Source organism: Triticum urartu, chromosome 2A (genome assembly GCF_056163025.1).
Source record: "Triticum urartu cultivar PI428250 chromosome 2A, HENAU_Tu73, whole genome shotgun sequence".
Taxonomy (NCBI): domain Eukaryota; kingdom Viridiplantae; phylum Streptophyta; class Magnoliopsida; order Poales; family Poaceae; genus Triticum; species Triticum urartu.
In genome coordinates this window covers 755,666,587-755,674,103 of record NC_141874.1, presented here as the reverse complement: position 1 = coordinate 755,674,103, position 7,517 = coordinate 755,666,587, and the positions used below count along the sequence as shown (strand labels likewise).

At 54.3% G+C, this 7,517-nt stretch overlaps 1 pseudogene; it reads right to left on the bottom strand.

Annotated features, from left to right (window-relative positions):
- Window positions 1-458: 458 nt before the first annotated feature.
- Window positions 459-7,225, bottom strand: LOC147987852 (uncharacterized; annotated as a pseudogene).
- Between the last annotated feature and the right edge of the window lie 292 nt (window positions 7,226-7,517).

Below are 7,517 nucleotides of genomic sequence, written 5' to 3'. Positions count from 1 at the left end.
GAAAAAACTGTGATCAAACATGGGGAAAAAACTACGAGGTAGTGGTGGAATTTGACGCTAAACAATATTCGATCAGAGTTTTGAAATGGATATTGCATTACATATAGACATAGGAAGTTAACAATAACATAAATTTGCGAAAGTTCACAAAATTAACCAATCATCGCGAACATCATAATCAACATACAAAGTTCATCATTGTGGCAAACAACATACAAGATTCATGAACATCATAAAAAACTTTAAGATTATCTAGAGCAACGTGAGCTCAAGGAGATGAGGATGGGATGCTTCGTTGCTGCCTCGATGCTTCCCCAGAGCTCCTGTAATTACTTGAGTTAGCATTATATAGTATTTGATTTAGGTTCATATTTGGAGATAACCTTCACGGGGATCTCGGCGGATCTTACCTGGCCATAACCAAACACCCCACAGCAAGGAGCGGCGTTTCATGTAGTTCATAAAATGGTGAGGGCATGACGAAACTCCTCTCTAAGAAGATGTTATTTAACGAACATTCTGATCTTGTCATTTCTTTCTTGCTTATAACAACCAGCAGGAGTATGATTCTCCTGGTTGCTGTTGCTGCTGCCCTTAATTGTTGAATAAAAATCGTGGATTGCATTAAGTTTAATCCTCACCACTGGGTCAACAACCATGCGCTCAAGAACAGTAGCATTTTCAAGAATGTAGAGCGCGAACTCGGCTAACGCCACGACAGCATGAAATCCAGTCATATAGACGCTCTTAAGGTGACCATGCGGATGCCCTGCCGTGGCCGTCACTGTACGCAAGGTAGGATCAGAGTTCCAGAGGAAATAATCCATCTGCATGCATACAAAAAGCGATGTGAACCATATACACATTTCATTATCTCTACCAAAACCGATCATACATTCAATTGCAGAGCAGATAGAAATGGTATTCCCCGCAAAAAAAAAGTATTGGCATTCTCCCATGGAAATATAGAACGTAAACTTTGATTCGTTAAGCAAAGTAATTGACTAACGTTTAATCTACTAATATGTGGTTTATATGTTTATGTGATATGAAATCGCAACCATATACAAGCAATCATCTTTGAATGCAAATATAATGCCACCAATTTTATGTAAAATGAACCAGATAATAAAAGAAGACGGAGGGATGGAGTACTTGTTAGTGAAAGCTTTGTCTTAATGAATCTAAACAAAATTTAAATTCTGAACAGAGAGAGCGCTATGGATGGAATAGCGACTGATCATAACTTACGTGCAGTTCCAGTTCTTCCAACTGAGGTGCTAATTTCAAGAGATTAACCGACCCAACTACAGAACTTGTATCGTTTTCATCGCCATGCATAAAGAGGTTTAAGTTAAGATGCCTCAGATTGACGAAGCCGGTATGGGATTTGGTGAATCTCCGCTACTGAAATGATAGCATAGCATGGCTGTCGATTAGTTTGCGATTGATCGAGCGATGGGGCCAATCGAAACGCTTGTCAGTGTAAACTAAATCATTCAGTAATATTCATTGTGATGGCACCTAATGAAACTACAGAATGAACAAGTACTATTTCTGAGGTAAACTAACCTTGGCTTCAACACTCATATGTAGAAGTAGTTTGTGCACATGAGGAACAATAGTTGGAAGCTCAGCCAAAGTGTAGTCAAAAGGATCGTCAATGTACTCATCCAATCCTGTCGATTTCCTCCGCAACGCAAAGGTTGCCTCCAGCAACTTTGGAGAACCAGTGAACACGATCTGTGGCAGGGGGTCATCGAACACGAACGTCGTAAGATTCGGAGCATGTAACTTTATTGATTTCAGCTGACACATGCATACTTTCAGGTACTTCAGCCGTCGAAGTTCCTGCCGTATACTGAAACCTTTCAAGCAGTTGATGGTCTCAATGCTTAAGCTCTCGAGAAGAGCACACCCCAGAAGCAGGCATCGGAGACCTTCCCCATTGATGGAGTGCACAGAAGATAGGCTGAGTTCCTTGAGGTTTCTAATGGCACTGTGTAGTGTACAAAGACTTGGGAATAAGCAATTCTTGATGGTTAAACGCTCTAGAAGAACAGAGCCTAGCAGCAGACACTGAAGAACTTCTTCATTGATGGACACAGCACGTAGCTTGAGTTCCTTGAGGTTTTAAATGCCAAGGAAACCGGGGCCGGCACCTCTAGACAGACATTGGCGAGATCAAGAGACTCAACAGAGGAGCCATTTGGGCCACCGAGCTTGCACAGAGGGAAGATGTATTTGTTATCTTCGCTAGTGATGTCCCCTCCCACGGTAAAATCGAGAGCAATATGCTTGGCCCTTGACATGGTGGCAACGTGGATCCATCCGTCACATGATGTGCATGACATCTGCGGAGACCAAAACTTGACAACAAACCTATCCAGGGTGGTGGTAGTAGTGGGAGTAGACCACAGTGGGCGCAACACATTGCCCACATTGGCTATGAATTCGGAGGTCATGCGACGCCTTATAACGACAGCTTCAGCGGCTATGCTTGCCTGGTTAGCTGCATTGTTGGGGTCGAAGAAGGTGTCTGTGGTGAAGACCATATCCGGGTGGTATATCCCTAGCCGTCTCCAGTCACGGGATAGCATGCCCATCCTCATGGCTTGTTTGAGTGATAGCCGCGACAATATGTCACGCAGAACATCCTGTAATCGACACTACCAGAAAAACTTGTTTTGCCGACGGCCATATCTATGCCGACGGCCCCCGTCGGCATATATGGGCATACCCCGACGGCCCAACTAAAGCCGTCGGCGTAGAAAGGCCGTCGGCGTATAACCATCTATGCCGACGGGGGCCGTCGGCATAGATAAGCCGTCGGCGTTTTTCCGAATATACCGACGGGGGCCGTCGGCATATCGCGTGGGCCCGTCTACCCGGGCGGCGACGGCAGTTTGACGGTGTCAGGCTACGCCGACGGGCTAACATGGTCGTCGGCATAGCTACGCCGACGCCATCGATCCGCCACGCCGCCACGTCATCGATCCGCGTCGTTCGCCGGTCCCGTGGGGTGGCATTTCTATGCCGACGGCTAGGCCGTCGGCATAGGCCTGGCCCATGGTTTTTGCCACGTCATTGATCCCCACCCTACGCCACGTCATCGACCCAGGGCTCTACCGTTCCGTGGCCGTAGCTATGCCGTAGGCATAGATTTCTAATAATATTTTTATATTTTTTGTATTTTCTCTTATTATTTTTTATTTTTTTTCCAATACTAATTTCATTAACTTAAATGTAAGGAAAACATATATCGATTGCCCCCCACACGGGCCTTCTTCCGTCGTGTCACGGAGAGGTTAGACGGGACGGGCCGGGTACCTGTGGGGGGTAGCAATGCCGCCAGGTCTTGCGGTGGGCCCTCCTACGGTTGTGGAAACGTGGTGGCAGGCGCAGGCACGCGGCTCCGGGGTGTGCCCCTCCCCCCTCACGGGCGTCGATGCCGCCGTGCCCCGGAGGGGGGAAACGGCCACGTCGGGCCGACGCAGAGGGAATCTTGGGGTGGGTTGTGCCGGGACTGTGTTGGGGGGTGTAGCTATGGCTGGTCTATGACAACAAGGTGAAAAGGTCCACCGGTCAAACTACGTCCAGCGAAAGTCAAAGGGATAGACCCGGCGGTCGTCTGTGTCTGGGTTAGACGGGACGGGGTACCTGGGGGGTAGCAATGCCGCCAGGTGTTGCGGTGGCCCTCCTACGGTTATATAAGCATGGTGGCAGGCGTAGGCACCCGGCGCGCGGCTTGTATGAGGTCCCGGTGCGACGCTCCAGTGGCATTGCTACCCCCCTAGGGCCCCCGTCCCGCCTAACCCTGTAGCGTTTGACCACGGGATCTACCCCTTTGACTTTGCATGGACGGGCTTTGAGCAGTAGACGTATCCACCCGGTTGTGTAAGGTCAGCCCAGAGGCCCATGGCAACATCTGGCCCGGATGTTGCTCCAAAGTGTTCCTATGGGCTAACCTAACACAACCGGGTGGGGAGGTCCACTGGTCAAAGCCCGTCCATGCAAAGTCAAAGGGCTAGATCTCGTGGTCAAACGCTACAGGGTTAGGCGGGACGGGGGCACTGGGGGGTAGCAATGCCACTGGAGCATCGCACCGGGCCCTCATACATGCGGGGTGGTGTGGTGGCATGTCCGAAGAGGCGGGACGCGTCTCCGGTGCGTGGCCCCCCTCACGGACAGCGATGACACGGTAGTAGACGTTCTACGGTAACGATGTGGCGTCAATATTACTAAATACTCGGAGCGCGATAAAATCATGAGTTTTTTTGCACGACGTGAACACATGTGCTATAGGAACGATGGTATTTTTTTCATAATTTTTGGTGATGGAGAAGTATCCGAAAAATTCCCTCTACGCGGATTGCCCTTCGCGCGTCTACGACTGTGGCCGGCGGCCTCCGGGGGCTAGCATGCCGCCAAATCTTGCGTAGGCGGCCTCTCACAAGTCTGGAAGTGTTGTGGCGGTTGCAAACGCCCGGCACGCGTGTCCGGGGTGTGCCCCCCCTCACGGACGGCGCCGCCGCCGGCACCTGGAGGGTGGAAACGGACGCGTGGGGTCTACACGGAGGGGATCTTGCTGTGGGTCTGGCCCGGATGTTGCTCCAAAGTGTTCCTATGGGCTGACCTAACACAACCGGGTGGGGAGGTCCACTGGTCAAAGCCCGTCCGTGCAAAGTCAAAGGGCTAGATCCCGTGGTCAAACGCTACAGGGTTAGGCGGGACGGGGGCACTGGGGGGTAGCAATGCCACCGGAGCGTCGCACCGGGCCCTCATACATGAGGGGTGGTGTGGTGGCATGTCCGAAGAGGCGGGATGCGTCTCCAGTGCGTGGGCCCCCCTCACGGACGGTGATGACACGGTAGTAGACGTTCTGCGGTAACGATGCGGCGTCAATATTACTAAATACTCGGAGCGCGATAAAATCATGAGTTTTTTTGCACGACGTGGGCACATGTGCTATAGGAACGATGGTATTTTTTCATAATTTTTGGTGATGGAGAAGTATACGAAAAATTCCCTCTACGCGGATTGCCCTTCGCGCGTCTACGGCTATGGCCGGCGGCCTCCGGGGGCTAGCATGCCGCCAAATCTTGCGTAGGCGGCCTCTCACAAGTCTGGAAGTGTTGTGGCGGTTGCAAACGCTCGGCACGCGTGTCCGGGGTGTGCCCCCCCTCACGGACGGCGCCGCCGCCGGCACCTGGAGGGGGGAAACGGACGCGTGGGGTCTACACGGAGGGGATCTTGCTGTGGGTCTGGCCCGGATGTTGCTCCAAAGTGTTCCTATGGGCTGACCTAACACAACCGGGTCGGGAGGTCCACTGGTCAAAGCCCTTCCGTGCAAAGTCAAAGGGCTAGATCCCGTGGTCAAACGCTACATGGTTAGGCGGGACGGGGGCACTGGGGGGAAGCAATGCCACCGGAGCGTTGCACCGGGCCCTCATACATGCGGGGTGGTGTGGTGGCATGTCTGAAGAGGCGGAACGCGTCTCCGGTGCGTGCCCCCCCCTCACAGACGGTGATGACACGGTAGTAGACGTTCTGCGGTAACGATGCGGCGTCAATATTACTAAATACTCGGAGCGCGATAAAATCATGAGTTTTTTTGCACGACGTGGGCACATGTGCTATAGGAACGATGGTATTTTTTCATAATTTTTGGTGATGTATAAGTATCCAAAAAATTCCCTCTAAACGGATTGCCCTTCGCGCGTCTACGGTTGTGGCCGGCGGCCTCCGGGGCTAGCATGCCGCCAAATCTTGCGTAGGCGGCCTCTCACAAGTCTGGAAGTGTTGTGACGGCTGCAAACGCCCGGCACGCGTGTCCGGGGTGTGCCCCCCCTCACGGACGGCGCCGCCGCCGGCACCTGGAGGGGGGAAACGGACACGTGGGGTCTACACGGAGGGGATCTTGCTGTGGGTCTGGCCTGGATGATGCTCCAAAGTGTTCCTATGGGCTGACCTAACACAACCGAGTGGGAGGTCCACTGCTCAAAGCCCGTCCGTGCAAAGTCAAAGGGCTAGATCCCGTGGTCAAACGCTACAGGGTTAGGCGGGATGGGGGCACTGGGGGTAGCAATGCCACCGGAGCGTCGCACCGGGCCCTCATACATGTGGGGTGGTGTGATGGCATGTGCGAAGAGGCGGGACGCGTCTCCGGTGCGTGGCCCCCCCTCCTGTGGTCATCGCCGTCCGTGAGGGGGGCCACGCCCCGGAGACGCGTCCCGCCTCTTCGGACATGCCACCACACCACCCCGCATGTATGAAGGCCCGGTGCGACGCTCCGGTGGCATTGCTACCCCCAGTGCCCCCGTCCCACCTTACCCTGTAGCGTTTGACCACGGGATCTAGCCCTTTGACTTTGCACGGACGGGCTTTGACCAGTGGACCTCCCCACCCGGTTGTGTTAGGTCAGCCCATAGGAACACTTTGGAGCAACATCCGGGCCAGACCCACAGCAAGATCCCCTCCGTGTTGACCCCACGCGTCCGTTTCCCCCCTCGAGGTGCCGGGTACCGGGTCCCATACAGACGGTAAACTAAGAATCTAAAAATGTAATAATTGAATTGATTAAAAACTCCGGTATTCATCATTGAAAATGTACAATTGTTGTGAACCTTTTAGTGCTCGGGCACCGGGCCGGCTGCCCGGGCACACCCGGTGCCCAAGCACTGAAAAGTTCACAGCAACTGTCCATTTTCTTCATATAAGTCTAATGAATACCGGAGCTTATAACGTATGGATTAGTGAACTATTTAAACAGGTCTAATTGCTTTTCCCTCGGCGAGGTGGGACTATTTTTTTTTTTAAAAAGGTAATTGCCATCTATGCCTACGGCATAGCCGTCGGCATAGGCCTCCTTTCTATGCCGACGGCCTGGCTGTCCGCATAGAGCCACCCTTATCCACTCGATGGCCCTCTCGCTGTTAGGTGGGACCACTCCTATGCCGATGGCCTGGCCGTCGGCATAGGGCAACCTTATCCTCGACACCCCGGCCCTCCTCCTCCACTCGTTTCTTTCCTCGCACACCGATCCAACTCCCTCTCCTCGACACCCAACCACTGCCGCCACCCTCTCCGCGCCGTCGACGCCCCCCTAGCCGCTCGCCCCGCCACTGGCCGCCGCCATCTCCACCCACCTGCGCCGCACCGCCGCCATCTCCACCCACCCGCCCCGTCCCCACCCACCCACCCACCCGCGCCGCGCCGCCGCCATCTCCACCCTCCTCACAGCCCGCGCCGCCGCCGCCCAACCCCCCGCCACCTCGACCCCGCCCCGGCCTGCCCTCTCCAACCCCGCGCCCCGACTGCCCCTGCCTCTCCAACGCCCCGCCGCCCCGACCACACCGCCTCCTCCTTGACCCTGTGCGGCGCCGGCGACGGTCCCGAGCACGGCTGGCCGCGGCTCTCGCCGGCCCGCGCCCCTGCTGTGTTGGCCGGGCTTCTCCGGCCGGCCCAACCCCGCCCCGGCCCTCCCGTCACCTCCACCGTCGGCCCCTGCCTCCAAG